Consider the following 17251-nt stretch of genomic DNA (forward strand, 5'->3'; position numbering starts at 1 on the left):
GATGCCCAAGACCTTGGGAAGGACCTGGAGGGAACCGCCTCCTCCTACGGAAACCACTCAAGAAAGGTGGCTGGAGGAGGCGGAGCTTGCAGTGAGCCGAGATCGCGCCGCTGCACTCCAGTCTGGGCGACAGAGCGACTCCGTCTCAAAAAAATCAAAAACAAAAAAGCCTGGCAGCTCTTTCCACAGAGAAAAAGCTCATTAAACTAAGAAATGAAAGTGACTGCAGTAGAGAGAAACTGGGGGAAGCAGAGTTCAAGTTCTAGCATTTCCCGAAGGGCCCTTTGTCCCTGCACGGCCCTGGATGACTGGGGACCTGGGCATCATCAGGTCCCCAGGGAGGAGGTGGGCCAAGCTGTGAGGGTTCTCAGACCCAGAGCCACATGCAGGCATAACTCAGCCTTCACAGCAGCTGGCCCCGCAGCAGAGGATGTTTGCCTGTTTTTTCTCTTTAAAAGTAATTTTGAGCTGGGTGCGGTGGTTCACGCCTGTAATCCCAGCACTTTGGAAGGCCGAGGTGGGCGGATCACCTGAGGTCAGGAGTTCAAGACCAGCCTGGTCAACATGGTGAAACTCCATCTCTACTAAAAATACAAAAATTAGCTGGGCGTGGTGGCTCATGCCTGTAATTCCAGCTACTTGGGAGGCCGAGGCACAAGAATCGCTTGAACCTGGGAGACGGAGGTTGCAGCGAGGCGAGATCACACCACTGCACTCCAGCCTGGGTGACAGAGCAAGACTCTGTCTCAAAAAAACAAAACTATATTTCCTAAAATAGTGTTCTTTATATATTTGATAACTTTTTGAAAAAGAGATGAGGTCTCACTCTGTCACTAAGGCTGAAGTGCAGTGGTACCATCATAGCTCACTGTAACCTCAAACTCCTGGGCTCAAGAGAACCTCTCGCCTTAGCCCCCTGAGTAGCTGGAACTGCAGGCATGTGCCACCACACCCAGCTAACTTTTTTGTTTTTTGTAGATACAGGGTCTTGTTATGTTGCCCAGGCTGGTCTCGAACTCCTGTGCCCAAGGAATCCTCCTGTCTGCCTCAGAATCCCAAAGTGCTGGGATTACAGTCATGAGCCACTGCGCCTGGCCCATGTACTTGATGATTTTAATATAATCCTTGTAAATACATTTTTTCATTGGCCCTCTGGAATGAAATAGTTAAGTATGGTAATTTGATTGAGACAAAAGATCCACCGTTGTACTTAATCTTAGCCAAAAGGCCGAGAAGTGATAAAAGGTCCTCTATGGCTTAAACCATAATTGAACTTTGACATGCCCAGATGGAGACAGGAGAAACCATAATGAACATTTCTATATGCTATGCACTGTTATCAGAACTACATAAAACACCCTAATATTTACCTCAAAAGAGTTTTGCAAACCGTACCAAAAAAAAAAAAAAAAACCCAAAAGATACTCCTAACTGAACCTATCAGTAGTTTTATTCATTTTGCAACAAATTCATAGGCTAAAGGAGTTAACATTTTCCTACCATTACTTTCTTGTTTTACGTTTCTTTTTTAAAAATAAACATTATTCTGCTTATAGTATTCTTTGTCACTTAAATGCTTCAAAATTTTATACAATAGAAGAGTTCCCTTGAAAAAAATAAATCAATATCATTTTCAGGCCCACAGTGTCCGCTGAGGGTGCCAGAGTCCTTCAAGGGCCTTTCCCCAGGTTTAATATAATCCTTCCAGTTGGAGAAACAGAGAAAAAGTAATTTTCTGGAGGAACACAGCAAGTACAAGCATACCTTGGATATATTACAGGTTCAGTTCCAGACTACTGCACTAAAGCAAGTATCGTAAAGTAAGGCCCACGATGTTTTTGGTTTCCCAATGCATATAATAGTTATGTTTACAGTGTACCAGAGTCTATTAAGTGTACAAGAGTATTGATAGCATTGTGTCTAAAAAACCTAATGTACATTAATTTACACATATGTGGCTGGGCTCAATGGCTCATGCCTGTAATCCCAACATTTTGGGAGGCCGAGGTAGGCAGATCACTGAGGTCAGGAGATGGAGACTAGCCTGGCCAACATGGTGAAACCCCATCTCTACTAAAAATACAAAAATTAGCCAGGTGTGGTGGTGTACGCCTGTAGTCCCAGCTACTTGGGAATGAATATTCCAGATCCTTTGTTGTCATTTCAACAATGTCCATGGTGTCTTCATCAGGGGGAGATATTGTCTCAAGAAGCCACTTTCTCTGCTCATCCATAAGGAGCAACTCCTCATCCACTCAAGTTTTATCATGAGATCACTCACGGCTTCAGGCTCCACCTCTCATTCTAGTTCTCTCTCTTTTTTTCTTTTTCGACTTTTCTTTTAGATTTAGGGGCCACGTGTGCAGGTTTGTTACTTGGGTACTTTGCATGATGCTGAGGTCTGGGGCATGACTGATCCCGTCACCTGGGCACTGAGCATAATACCCAACATTTTTCAACCCTTGTCCCCTTCCCTCTTTCCCCCGTCTAGTAGTTCCCAGTATCCATTAGTACTTTTATGTCCATGAGTACCCGATAATTAGTTCCCACTTGTAAGTGAGAACATGCAGTATTTGGTTTTTGTTCCCACATTTATTTGCTTCGAATCTAGTTCTCTTGCTGTTTCCACCACATGAAGCAGTTACTTCATCCACTGAGCCCCTCAAAGTCATCCACAAGGGGAGGAATTAACTTTTTCCAAACTCTTGTTCATGTTGATATTTTGACCTCCTCCAATAAATCATGAATGTTCCTAATAGCATCTAGAATGGTGAATCCTTTCCAGAAAGTTTCCAGTGTATTTTGCCCAGATCCATCAGAGGATTTACTATCTATGGCAGCTATGACAGCTATAGCCTTATGAAAAGGATTTCTTAACTAATTCCACTTGAAAGTTGAAATTACTCCTTGATCTTGGGCTGCAGAATGGATGTTGTGTTAGCAGATATGAAAACAACACTAATCTCCCGTACATCTCCATCAAACCTCTTGGTGTATCTCCATCAAAGACTAGGTACATTGTCAATGAACAGTAATGTTTTGAAAGGAATCTTTTTTTCTGAGCAGTAGGTCTTAACAGTGGGCTTAAAATAGTCAATAAACAATGCTGTAAACAGAGGTGCTGTCATCCAGGCTTGAGTGTTTCATTCACAGAGCACAGACAGAGTAGATTCAGCATAATTCTTAATGACCCTAGCATTTTTGGGATGGTAAACAAACATTGGTTTCAACTTAAAGTTACGAGCTGCATTATCCCCTAACAAGGCAGGCAGCCTGTCCTCCAGAGTTTTGCAGCCAGGCATTGACTTGTCCTTTTTAGCTATGAAAGTCCTAGATGGTATCTTTTTCTAATAGAAGGCTGTTTCATTTACATTGAAAACCTGTTGTTTGGTGGAGCCCCCTTCATCAAGGATGTTAGCTGGATCTTCTGGATGACTTGCTACAGCTTCTTCACCAGCACTTGCGGCTTCACCGTGCACTTTTATGTTCTGGCTTCTTTCCTTCAACCTTGATAGGGTTTGGATTTGTGTCCCTACCCAAATCTCATGTCGAATTGGAGGAGGGGCCTGGTGGGAGGTGATTGGATCATGGGGGCAGATTTTCCCCCTCCTGTTCTCTTGATAGTGAGTGAGTTCTCATGAGATCTGATGGTTTAAAAGTGTGTGGCACTTCCCCCTGGCTCTGTCTCTCCTGCCAACATGTGAAGAAGGCCCTTGCTTCCCGTTCGCCTTCTGCCATGATTGTCAGTTTCCTGAGGCCTCCCGATCATGCTCCCTGTTAATCCTGTGGAACTGTGAGTCAATCAAACCTCTTTTCTTCATAAATTACCCAGTCTCAGGTAGTTGTTTACAGTAGTGTGAGAACGGACTAATACAAACCTTACGAACAAATCTCTACTAGCTTCAAGCTTTTCTTCTGCAGCTTCCTCACCCCTCTCAGCCTTCATAGAGGGTTAGGGCCTTGCTCTGGATTAGGCTGTGGCTTAAGGGAAGGTTGTAGCTGGTTTGAGCTTCTATCGAGGCTACTAAAACTTTCTCCCTTTCGGCAATAAGTCTGCTTTGCTTTCTTATTATCCATATGTTCACTGGAGTAGCACTTTTAATTTCCTTCAAGAACTTCTTTTTCTCTGCCTTCACAACTGGGCTGTTTGGCACAAGAGGCCAGGCTTTCAGCCTTTCTCAGCTTTCAATGTGCCTTCCTCACTAGCTTCATCATGTCTAGCTGTTGAAGTAAAGTGAGAGACTGACTTTTCCTTTCACTTGAACACTCGGAGGCCATTGTAAGGTTGTTAATTTGCCTAATTTCAATATTTGTTGTGTCTCAGGGAATAAGGAGAAGCAGGGAGAGGGAGAAAGAGGAGAAGTGAGAGAGAGAGAGATGGGGGAATGGCTGGTCAGTGGAGCAGTGAGAACACAGGCCATTCATTAATCAAATTCACCATCTTATATGGGCACGATTCATGGTGCCCCAAAACAATTACAGTAGTAACATCAAATAACACCAAAGATTGCTGATCACAGATCAACAGAGCAGATATAATAATAAGGAAAAAGTTTGAAATATTGCGAGAATTACCAAAAGGTGGCGTGAGACACAGGGTGAGCAGGTGCTGTTGGAAGGATGGTGCCGATAGGCCTGCTTGACACAGCATTGCCACAAACCTTCAATTTGTAAAAACTGCACAGTATCTGAGGTCCAATAGAGTAAGCAGTGCCTGCAATCACGGCACAGACATGAGAACCCAGGCTTCTTTTTCCCAGCCCAGCAAGGGTGGCTTTGCGCTGTGAGTTTCCTGAGAAGAAGGCTTCTCGGCTCCTATCTGTGATTCTAAGAAGATTTAATCAGCTTCCTGGTAATTTCCGAGGTGAGTAAGAAGAGCCTCTTGTTTCTACCTGTTTGCAGCCTGGCGTGCTGTTACCTTGGCAACAGCTGTCACCAGGAACCTCAGCTCCCTCTGGCATGTCACATCCTTTATTGCCGACATCAGCATGCCTGGGTCAAGGGTAAAGTGGTGTGGGCCTCCCAGGTCCAGTGTGGGGGACCTTCCGCTAAGAACTGCTTATTTATAACACACAGAAAATTTGCCCTAAAAACAGGATTTCCGTGCTCACCCAGCTGATTTTCTTTTTATATTCTACAGGGGTTAGTAGAGAGGCTCTTGCCATTTGAAGAGGTTGCTTTTCTTTCTTACCAGTCAGTAGTAGCTTGAGATTTTAAAACTGAGATGTTGGCCAGGTGAGGTGGCTCACGCCTGCAATCCCAGCACTTTGGGAGGCCGAGGCGGGCACATCACCTGAGGTCAGGAGACCAGCCTGGCCAACATGGTGAAACCCCGTCTCTACTAAAAATACAAAAATTAGCTGGGCGTGGTGGTGCATGCCTGTAATCCCAGCTACTCCGGAGGCTGAGGCAGGAGAATCACTTGAACCCGGGAGCTGGAGGTTGCAGTGAGCCGAGATCACTCCACTGCACTCCAGCCTGTGCAACAGAGTGAGACTCTGTCTCAAAAAAAAAAAAGAAAACAACAAAAACAAAAAACAGATGTTCAGATCCAGTGGGAAACCCACCCCACCTCATTATATGGACAAGGATAGTAAAACTGAGAGAGGAGAACTGACATGCTCAAAGTCCACGTAATGTATTGATGCAATGCAGGACTTGAACTTGGCGGAAGTCCTGGTTGCCTTTAGGGGTTGGCGTTACCGCAGGTTTGGCTTGATGACAGTAACATCACGTAGAAACCCTCATCGCAGTGGATGGGCACAGGCTTGCTTCTGGACTCTATTAGTGATGGAGACATATTCTGGGGCTGCCTGAGTCATCTTCCGGGAACCCCATTTTCCTGGCGCCCAGTACTCCCTTTCCACACCTGCCAGCCGCCAACCAGGGGTTGGAAATCGGGAGTCTACAAGGGTCAGGCAGGGGACAAAACCAAGTGACATGGACTGGCTGGGGACAGTCGAGCTGGCTCCTCTAGCCGCTGGGCCCACACCCCATGTCTGCCTGTCCCTGCTTGGCCTGTGCGATGCCTGAGGCTAGAGGTCTGAGGTCTGAGATCTGCTGTCCCTTAGCCCTGTCAGGTTCAAGGTCCTTCCTTCTCACAGGAACCTCCTTCACTTTCACCAGTGCTATAGGAACCCTCTGAGGTCTGGCTGTGCCTCCCAACCCATCCTGGGCCCGGTCCATCTGTCCAGCAGCCTCTGTTACAAGGGCACAGCCCTTGTCCCCTCAGAACCTCCTAACTCCAGGTGGGATCACCTGGGAGCCAGGGAAGACCCAAGGCAGACAAACCTGGGTCATCCCTGCATCTAATCACCGACAGAGCAGAGCACCCTCATGCTAAAGCAGAAGGTCCCAGGCAAGCCTGGACGAGTGGTCACTCTAACTCTAGTCTTAGAATAAATACCTGTAAACAGCAGTTCAGGGACCAAAAGCCAGCCTGCCATGTCTTTTATATAGCCAGCTGCCTGAAAATGGTTGCTACATTTTTAAATAGTTGAAAAAAATCAAAACAGGAATGTTTCATAACATGTGAAAATTATATGAAGTGCAAATTCCAGGACCGATAAAGTTTTATTGAATCACAGCCATGTTCGCTCACTTTCGTGTTTCAACAGCAGTGTTGAGGAGTTGCAACCGAGACCACAAGCCTGCTGACCACAAACCCACTGAGCTAAAAGATTTCCTACCCAGCCCTCAGCAGAAACATGTGCCAACCCCTAAAAGTTCTCTGTGCTCTGAAAAGTGAACTTTCAGTCTCAAAGTGAAGACCTTTTATTTGGCACAGGGTAGAAACCTCACCTCCTTCTCTGAAGCCATGAACTCATTCCTCACTTTGGAGATGGGGGGCTGCAAAGAAACACGATTTGAAAGCAAATTGCAAATCCATCTTGTTAATGTCTTCAGCATATTGTAGCCATTATACAGACAGGCAAACAAAAACCACGCAAGCTGAATAAAACCGTCTGTGGCCAAATGCGGCTCGCGAGTCCCTAGCACGCAGACTCTGGGCTTCATGAACTTCTCCGGCTTCTCCTCCTGACTCCAGGGCTCTGCCAGCTGGAGCCAATGCCTCTTCCTGCCTCAGCTTCCCCGGCTCTCTAGCATCCTGCTCAGGCCACACACGCCTCCTCACCAGCCTGCCTTTGAGAGCAGCTGTGGCCTGGAGGGAGGCGTGGCCTTGGGGCCACAGGTTTAAGTTCTGCATCAGCTGCAGCTTACTAGAATGGGGCTTACTATGGGGCAGGTACCCATAGGGGTGGCTTCCTGGCCCAGCAATTCCCTCTCCTAGCCATCACAGGCAGAGGCAGGCTGGGTCTGGATTTCCCTTTCCAGTGAGTTTGGGATCCAGGTTCATGGAGCCTGGGACTTGCATGGAGCCCCCGCCAGGCAGGTGCCCTGAGAGAAGGGCAGGAACTTCTCGCTTCGCTGATCCACCCAGAGCCTCCGTGTTTCCTGCTTCCTGTGAGTGGTTGCTCAGCACTTTGATCCTGTGAGCTGGGACAGTATCTTTTCATACATTTTCTGGGTTTTTTGTGGGGTTTTTTTTTTTTTTTTTTTGCTAAAGCTGATGTCTGTTTTCTCGCTACTCTGACAAAACTTAACACATATCATAATAGTCGGATACATACTTGTATCAATTTCCTATTGCTGCTGTCACAGTTACCACAAATTTCGTGGTTTTAAGCCACTAATTTGTTATTTTGCAAGACACATTTACTATCTTATAGTTCTGGAGGTCAGAAGTCTGCAGCGGATCTCCCCGGGCAACAACTGGGGCACCAGCAGGCCATCTTCCTTCCGGAGACTCTGCGGGGAGGCTGGTTCCTTGCCTTTTCCCACTTCTGAGGTTGCCCCGGTCCTTGGCTCATGGCCCTCCCTCCATCTTCAAAGCCGTTTCTTAGAGCCATCGTCAACCCCCACCACCCCACCCCATGCCACTCCCCGAATCCGGGCAGATTCTGTAGTTGCTCTGGCCACTGAGAGGCAGCCAAGGGAAGGTGGGTGGTGGCCGGGCCGGGCCTCGGGAGGCCAGCAGCTTCCACTACCTCCTCTCGTGCTCTCTGGGAGCTCTGAGCCACCCCAGGAGGAGGCCAGTCGTCTTGCACTGTCAGGGACATCATTTTCAAACAAACAATAGATGTATATCAGGGCTCGTGCCCAGACTTTTTTACTATGTGTGCTATAGTGTGGCCCCTCTGGGGGAGACTGGAAGGGAAAGGAGGTTGGTAGTGAGGGGACTGGCAGAGGGTGAGCTAATGAGCTCTGTCCTCGTCACAAAAATGAGCCTGCTATGGCTTCTGAGCAGCAGGGAGCTAATGGCTGTGGCTGGGCAGAAGGTCGCTTAGGAGGGTGGGCCGCGTGGACAGGAAGGGAGTGAGGCCGACAGCAGCAGGGAAGCCAGGCAGGGGCTTCAGCGGGTGCTGCCCGGGATTTGGAGACATCTGTAGGGAGGAGGCTGGGAACAGCAGTGCTTGTTCCCGAGGGTCTGTGATTCTGATATTCTGTGATGTTAAACACCGTGTCTCCATAGTGCTCTGATCTGGTGATTTGCAGAACCTCTCACCCAGCAATTCTCAAATCCTCTGATTCATGCAGTGCTGACCCAGCCCATTTGGTTCCTGCCAACCCCTGGCTGGCCCACGACTTCCCCAAGAAGCTGAGGAAAGGCTCCATTTTTTTTTTTATTTTCTTTTTCTATTCAGTCAGGCAGGTGTTAGGGGGAGCCCTACCTTCCACCCAGGATGCCCAGATCGGGAGGATCCAGGTCGGGAAGGTCTGGAGGTAGGTTGGAGTAACTGGGAATGTTTGCCCGTGTGGGTGACCATGTGTGTCCATGTGTGACTGTGTGTGTCCATGTGTGCTTGCATGGGCCCATGTGTGCCCCGAGTGTGCCCATGTGGGCCTGTGTATGCCCATGTTGTGCCCACATGAGCCCGTGTGCCCCGAGTGTGCCCATGTGTGCCTTTGTATGCCTGTGTGTGTCCACGTGAGCCTGTGTGTGCCTGCATGTGCCCATGTGTACCCGTGTGTGCCCATGTGTGCGCCCATGTGTGCCCACATGTGCCTGTGCACCCATGGGCTGAGTGAACTGCCGACTCCTGCGGAGGTGGAGAGGAGAGCTCCACCTTGAGGAGAGGAGCTGGCAGTGCTGCCTGGCCTGGGACTGTCAGCCACTTCTTCAGCCTCATGCCCTGGAATGGGTTGCCTGAGACTGTGGTCTCACATTAGGACCCTCTAGAGACTGAGCACGTGGAGTGGAAACTTGGAGTGCCTTTCCTTAAGCCACAAGCCATATGCCATAGTTACCCACTGAGTGTCGTCATCTCCACAGTTGACAAAAGGCATGAGGGACATGGGAGACAAGCAGGGTGGCCTTGGATTAGTAAGACAGGGAGCGGTGGGTGAGGGAGAGGTAATGCCAGGGAGCAGGGCCACTAAGGACAGAGCTGAGGGCACGGACAGGGCCAAAGGCAAGGCCAAGGACAGGGCCAAGGGCAGAGCCAAGGACAAGGACAAGGACATAGTCAAGGGCAGGGCCAAGACAGGGACAGAGCCAAGGGCAGGGACAGGACCAAAGGCAAAGCCAAGGACAGGGCCAAGGGCAGAGTCAAGGACAAGGACAAGGGCAGGGTGCATTTAAAAGGGGAGGAAACATTCAGCAGAAGCTGGGGCCTTTTGAAGGTAAATTGTAAAGGGACTCAGGTAGACCTGGCTTAATTCTGCCCTATCCCTGACTCTGGGTTACCTCTGCCAGTCCTCACCCTCTGTAGGGCTCCATGTCCCCACCTAGAAGTGAGAAGCCTGAATCAGGGGACTTCTGAAGGCCCTGCTGACTCTCCTGATCCCTGGTCCCCCGAGGTGGGGTCTCCTCCTCCGCCACCCTCTCAGCACCAGCTCCCGGGGGGACGCCCTGCCGTGCCAGGGCATTGTGAGGTCCAGACAGGAAACAGGCAGAGCCTTCGCCCTGTGCCTGGGACACTTGCTGCCAGCTGCTGGGGCTCTTTCCAGGCCTTGGGTGACCCCTCTCTGCCCTGCCAGCCTCCTTGCAAGGGGAGGCTACTTCCGAGATGGTCCTAGGAGAGGAGGAGGTAGCGTGGGAGGGGTGCCAGGCCCACCTCCACTCAGAGCCCTCTTCTGGCTGCTCCTTGGCCCACCTTGGGGGGTTGGCGAGCTCTTCTGAGAAGGAGATACTGTGGGTGACAGCCATGGCCGTTGTTGGTTATGAGAGGTGGGGGTATGATGCAGCATCCATCCATCTGTCTATCTATCCATCCATCCACCCATCCACCCACCCACCCACCCGTCCGTCCGTCCATCCATCCACCCACCCACCCACCCACCCACCCGTCCGTCCGTCCGTCCATCCATCCATCCATCCACCCACCCACCCACCGACCCACCCACCCACCCACCCACCCATCCATCCATCCATCCATCTATCCATCCACCCACCCACCCACCCATCCATCCATCCATCTATCCATCCATCCATCCATCCACCCATCCACCCATCCACCCACCCATCCACCCACCCACCCATCCATCCGTCCATCCATCTATCCATCCATCCATCCATCCATCCATCCATCCATCCATCCACCCATCCACCCATCCATCCATCCATCCATCCACCCATCCATCCATCCACCCATCCACCCGTTCACCTGTTCCCCTGTCCATCCATCCATCCATCCATCCATCCATCCATCCATCCATCCACCCATCCACCCACCCACCCATCCACCCATCCATCCATCCACCCGTTCACCTGTTCCCCCGTCCATCCGTCCATCCACCCATTCACACATCCATCCATCCATCCATCCATCCATCCATCCATCCATCCACCCATCCACCCACCCACCCATCCACCCATCCATCCATCCACCCATCCACCCGTTCACCTGTTCCCCCGTCCATCCGTCCATCCACCCATCCATCCATCCATCCATCCATCCACCCACCCACCCACCCACCCATCCACCCATCCATCCATCCATCCATCCACCCACCCGTTCACCTGTTCCCCCGTCCATCTGTCCATCCACCCATCCATCCATCCATCCACCCATCCACCCACCCACCCACCCACCCATCCACCCATCCACCCATCCATCAATCCACCCACCCACCCACCCATCCACCCATCCATCCATCCATCCATCCACCCATTCACCTGTTCCCCCGTCCATCCGTCCATCCATCCATCCATCCATCCATCCATCCATCCATCCATCCACCCACCCATCCATCCACCCATCCATCCATCCACCCACCCATCCATCCACCCACCCATCCATCCACCCATCCATCCATCCATCCATGCATCCATCCATCCATCCATGCATCCATCCATCCACCCACCCATCCATCCACCCATCCATCCATCCATCCATCCATCCATCCATCCATCCATCCATCCATGCATTCAGCATTTATTAAGTACCTACGGTGTCTATAGAGAGCATAGCACCCTCCGTGGATGAGGCTACACCCTTATCCTGCCTGTTATTCTTCTTTGAGTCGTTGTTCATCTGTCCACTGTGTCCCCCATTAGAATATTCACTTATACAGGCTTTGTCTTTTTTGATAAATGCCTAAAGTCAGGCCTGGCTTTTTTTTTATGACTAACACATAAGTGTACATTTTTAAGCCTGGCATTTAATAGATGCTCAAACATATTTCTTCCATGTACGAATTTAACCCTCCTCCCCTCAGTACTCCTGGGAATTAAACTCAGTTATAGATAAGGAACCAGGCTCGGAGAGGCGAAGTGCTTGCTCACGTTTCACAGTCACGGTGTGGTGGCAGGAGAAGCCAGGTTTCCAGATCTGGGCCTCACCCTTTCCACCACTCCACACTTCATGGCCAGGGCAGGGGGGGCAGAGTCACCTCTGGCTGGCTGTGAGGTGGGCTTCCTGGAGCAGGGGCCGTGGACAGGTGGTTGAAGGGTGCTGCTCCCCAGCTGGGAAGGAGTGGGGAGGACAGCCAGGCTGAGGGGACATCTCTAGCCAAGGCTGGGGGGCAGGATGGTGTATCTGGCCTCCAGGAGGGAGGAGGGAGGCAGTGCAAGATCCAACCAAGCCCTGCCAGCCTTCCCCGGAGCCACGAGCAGTCCTCAGCCCCTGCCGTTATGCACTGAGTCTGACTTGTCCCTGTGAAAGTAACCAACAGCAAGACCTGTCCCCAAACACCTTGGGCTTAAAATGCTTTATCCCAGGCTGCTGTGCCCAGGAGCACCTCTACTGTGCAAAGGGGAGCCCCTCCAACCCCCTGCAGGCCCAGAGGAAGGGCTGGTTCAGCCAGGCCTGGGGGTCGGCAGGTCTGGGCTCCCCGCTTGCTCTATCCCAACCTGCTGTGTAGGCTGAACTTTCCCCTTCTCTCCCTGGAGCTCAGAGTCCCCATGGATCATCAGCATGGCTTCTGAAGCCCTTTGTTGCCATGGAACTCTAGTGGCCTCACCCAAAGCTGACACCCCTGTGGCATTTCATGGCATCCGAGGCGTTTTTCGCATTCGACACTGGCCCTCTGACCATCCCAATGGCTTCATGAAAGGGGCTGGCTGAGGTTAGAGATCTCCCTACCTCAGGTGAGGAAACGGAGGTTTGAGGGAGAGAAAGTCATTGCCCCATGTGGCTGGGTTGGTCTGTGGCAGGTCCTTGTCTGGAACTCTCACTTGTCCCATGGCAGTGAGGACTCATCCCACGGTGGAGAGCAGGCAGAATGGCGACACGTTCCGTTTCCTGAGACCCCAACCAGGACCCACCTCTGAGGTCCTGTTGTGCCCCCTCCCCGAGGGACTCATCCTGGCCAAGGAAGAGAAAGGAAAAAGGACACCCCCAAAATACATTGCAAATGATGTCCCCCTTTCTCTTATCTAAACCTCACCTTTCTGTTTGGGCCGACTCACTCACAGGCGGCCTGCAGGCTTCCGGACAGAAGTGGCTGAAGCCAGCCCTCAGGTCCACTCTGTCTGGCACCGGGGAAGAACACGGAGGGTGACTTACAATCTGACCTCATTTTTAGGAGACACTTTTCTTTCTTTTTCTCTTTTTTTTTTTTTTTTTCGGAGATGGAGTCTTGCTCTATCGCCCAAGCTGGAGTGCAGTGGTGTGATCTCAGCTCACTGCAACCTCGCTCACTCGGCTCACTGCAATTCTCCTGCCTCAGCCTCCCAAGTAGCTGGGATTACATGTGTGCGCCACCATGCCCGGCTAATTTTTTTGTATTTTAGTAGAGATGGGGTTTCACCATCTTGGCCAGGCTGGTCTTGAACTCCTGAGCTCAGGCAATCCGCCTGCCTTGGGGTCCCAAGAGATTTTTCTTTTTAACCCAGTGAAGATGATTGTGCCTGGAGCTAGGTATTGGGGCATGCTGGGTGTGGGGTTGGCATCTTGGTTTGGGGGCTTTTTAGACGCTAGGACAGCAAGCTTGGTCTCTTCTGGGACCAGGTGGGAACTTGCTGCCTCTGCCTAGGTGAGCTCAGGCGCTGTCCCCACAGCAAACCTGCAAAGCCCCATTTTTCCTGAAGGAGAAAACTCAAGTTCAGAAGGGAAAAGTCAGTTGTCTGAAGATACACAGCTAACACGTGGAAACTGGGATCCCAAGCAGTCCTGTGTAGACGTCCTTCTGCCATCCCCACTCCTGCTGCCATAGTCACTGCCTTTAAGGACCACAGAGATGAGCCCTGGGACCGGAGTCACGGGCAGGAGAGTAGATCTCAGGGACTGGAACTGCAGACTCTGCCCCTCAGTCCAGGCCCAGGCTCTCAGAATGACGTGTTCTCCCGGGAGAAGTGGGACGGCCTCCACGTGAGCTCCCTCCTTCCTGCTCCAACTGCTCCTTAGCCTTTTGGTAGAAGTCAGAGTCCTCGGGAAGCTTTCCTGGGGCCAGGCCAGTTGCCTCTGCAGTGGCTTCTGCGGGTAGAGATGGGATGACCACACCTTGCCTCCTGGGGAATGACCCCTGAGCCTCTCTTATGGGTTGAATTGTGTCTCCCAATTCCCATGTTGACACTCTAACCCCCTGGAAGTCAGAATGTGACTGTATTTGGAAACAGGGTCATTGCAGATGTGATTTGTGAAGATGAGGCCGCTCTGGAGTAGGGTGGGCCCTTACCCACTATGACCTATGACCAGTGTCCTTATTTTTATAGGACATTTGGACACAGACACAGGCCATGTGAGCATGAAGGCAGAGACTGGGAGATGCATCTAGAAGCCAAGGAACGTGGAAGATGGCCAGCAAACTGCCAGACACAGAGGGAGAGGCCTGGAGCAGTCTCCCTTATAGCCCCAGGAGGAACCAACCCTGCTTGCACGTTGCTGTTGGACTTCTGGCCTCCAGAACTGGGAGACAACACGTTTTGGTGGCTTAAGCCACCAACGATATTCATGCAGCCCCTGTGGAGGTCAAGGGATTTGTTCCAGAGCTCTGGGCAAGTCACTTTGCTTTTTGAGGCTTCCTAGCCTGTAAAGTGGGGAGTGGCAGCTGTCTGCAGCTGTCATGATCAAATGAGATAAAGAAGTCTGAAGAGAGGGGAAGGGCAGGAATTGGAGGCGGAGACGCTGACCTCCATTTCTGCCCTGCTTCTGCCACTCCCTAGCTCATGGCCACTTGCCCGCTACTTAATAATAGTATTTACCTCCCAGGATGGTTTGGGACCAGCGGCGTTATTTGATAGAAATCACCTGGAGAGCAGCAGCGCTCCCCAGAGTTTTGCAGTTCTTGTTCATGACAGAGCCCAGCGGAGGGTCCAAGCGTGAGGGAGGAATGTCAAGGGCAGTGTGGCGGGCACAGGAGCTGGAGGGAGCTTGGGGTTTGGTGGTTGACCTTTGACCTTCTCCAACAGAGATGCAAATGTTACAGATGGGGTCTGGGGACAGCCAAGCGGGGACAGGTGGACTGGAGTTGAGTGTGCTCTGGTTTGGAAGTGAGACCTTGACTTGTGGTGGCCTCACCCTGTTTGGGTGACATCTCTGTTCAGAGCTAAGCCCCAGGGACACACGACAAGGAAGACAGATGGGGGTGGTGGCAGTTGGGAGCCTCGGCGAGATTCTATCTGGTGCTGGGCTGGAGCCGGGGAATGGGACCTTCTTCTGACAGCTCACTGGCTGCTTCCGATGGAAAAGAAGCTGATCTGGGCTTGGTAAGATACCGAGGAACAAGGGGCAGGAATGCTGCAGAGCACGGTGGGGAGGGAGAGCCCCTGACTGGCTGTGTTTTGGGGAACTGATCCAGATTTTCCAAGCCACAAGATCACCCCAACGGCAAGGAGTAGGCTGGTGTGTCCCGGCTTTCCCTCCCCAGCCCTTTCTTCTCACACCTCTTGGCGATTTGGTTTTCTTTCCTTTCTCTAAGGCCTGTCCTTGAAAGATGGAACTGTCCATAAGTTGGGGGTCTACGGTGTGTCCGGTCTGGGGACAGAGATGGGACCCCCCAGAGACACCGAATGCAGGATTCTTTCGACATCTCCAAGAGGTGCTGCTGTCATGACCCCCGTGTGCCCGGGAGGAAAGAGAAGCTGGTGGACTTGGGGGACCACCCGAGTCTTGTGGGAACAGCGGTGCGCTGACCACCCATCTGAGGGCTAGGTGCAGACTGGCCTAAGGCGGGGGGAGGCTCCAGGATGACGGTCACTTGTCATTTCTCCGTCGGAGGCTCGGGGCTTGCGGCCTCTGCTTCACAGCCGCTGCCACAAGCAGGACGCTTCAGAGGCCCAGGCCCTACCTCTGCGCCCACCTGCCACTTTCAAAAGAAATCTAGAGTGAAAGGAAGAGAGTTTCTATTTTTGATGAGACACCAGTGAAATGGAGGCTTTTTAAATAATTAAAATCCAGAATACATTATTTATTCAGGTCAGATATGAAGCTGCCTTTCCTTTTATGAACATCAGCCCCACCCGCACATTGTCACTCATTTCCTTGTACCCTGGCAAGTCATTCACCCTATCTGGACCTCAGTGCTCTCCTCTGTAAAATGGGTGGAACACCAGGCAGGGGGTTGGGCTCTAAGGGCTTCCAGGGTCTAGAGCAGCCCAAAGACCCAGCCAAAGCAGGCCTCCTCCAGGAAGCCCTCCCACCTTCCCTTTGTGCTTCTGCAGCACTCTGCCATCCCCTGTCAAAGCTCTCACCACCTCCATGGCTTCACGCTTACACACCTGTCTTCCCACCAGAGTCTGAGCTCCTTGAGTTCTGGGACCGAGTTGGATGAATTTCCACATCCCCAGGCCCAGCACAGGGTGGGGCGTAGAGTCCCAGTGATTGTTGAATGAATGAATGAATGAATGAATGAATGAGGCTCCAGTGTTTGAGCGAATGTGGCTCCTTCACCCTGCTGGGAGGCCTGGGTTCGGGAAGCTTCCCCTAAGTGTAGCTGGCCACTCATCCCTGGGAATTCTGAGATGATTTTCCTTCTGAGGACTCAGCTGGGGAGGGAAGACATAGGTTACCATGGCAACAGATTTTTTTTTCCTGCCGGAGCAAACATTTCTACAGAAACCTCAAGAGATGCCAGCCAGTGCGGGGGCGCTGCCTGTTTCTCCCACGCCCTCCCTGGCCTCTGAGCCCAGAGCTGGCCCTTCTCACTGGGTTTCTCAAAGCTGCCCACTGTAAGGCTGTGCCTGAGACCTAGGTCAGCCTTGGCCTCACATCCTCCCTGGGGAGGTGGGGGCATCCCCCGCCCCGTGCAGGCCCTCCCACGGGCCTGTTCACAGCCCAGGCTGTCAGCAGTGGGGGAGCCAGGCCCAGAGAGGGGAGCCATAGGGTGCCCTCTCCCAGCCCAGGCAGGCTTCCTCTGCCATCCACCAGTGCCCTCCACCTCAAACCCAGGTGACAGCGCCTTCTTCCCCCTCCCCCATTCACAGGGCCCAGGGAGGCTACCAGGGGCCACCTGGAGGAGCTGGGAGGGGTGGGGGTCCTCTGGAGAGGGGCAAGGTCTCTGAGCTCAGATCCTGCCAGCTCAGACCCATGGGCCTCAGGTCCTGCTGGATCCCGTCTGGGACCCTGGGGTGGGAGGCCCCAAGAACAAAACTCAGAGAGGCCTTGTGACTTTCCCCAGGACACACAGCGAGTGAGGGAGGAGGCAGGAGTGGAGCCCCAGTTTCTCTGGAGACAAGGCCCAGCCTCTGCCTCCTGTCCTGCCAGGCTAGACTCCACCTTCCACTGCCTGGAAACAGGGGACAGATGGCCCCTTCTGGAAGCACTGGGGGTGCAGGGTGCCTCGCGAGCACTGAAGGTGTTGAGGGTCT

The 17251-nt window shown here is 52.0% G+C and overlaps 1 long non-coding RNA gene across 1 annotated transcript; it reads left to right on the plus strand.

Annotated features, from left to right (window-relative positions):
* The first annotated feature begins 7217 nt into the window (after nt 1-7217).
* On the plus strand, nt 7218-15864 carry LOC104004875 (uncharacterized). The gene is made up of 4 exons (XR_010149196.1): nt 7218-7464; nt 8706-8784; nt 14159-15151; nt 15364-15864. It is a non-coding gene; the product is annotated as an uncharacterized LOC104004875 (long non-coding RNA).
* Nucleotides 15865-17251: the final 1387 nt, after the last annotated feature.

Source organism: Pan troglodytes, chromosome 12 (genome assembly GCF_028858775.2).
Source record: "Pan troglodytes isolate AG18354 chromosome 12, NHGRI_mPanTro3-v2.0_pri, whole genome shotgun sequence".
NCBI lineage: Eukaryota > Metazoa > Chordata > Mammalia > Primates > Hominidae > Pan > Pan troglodytes.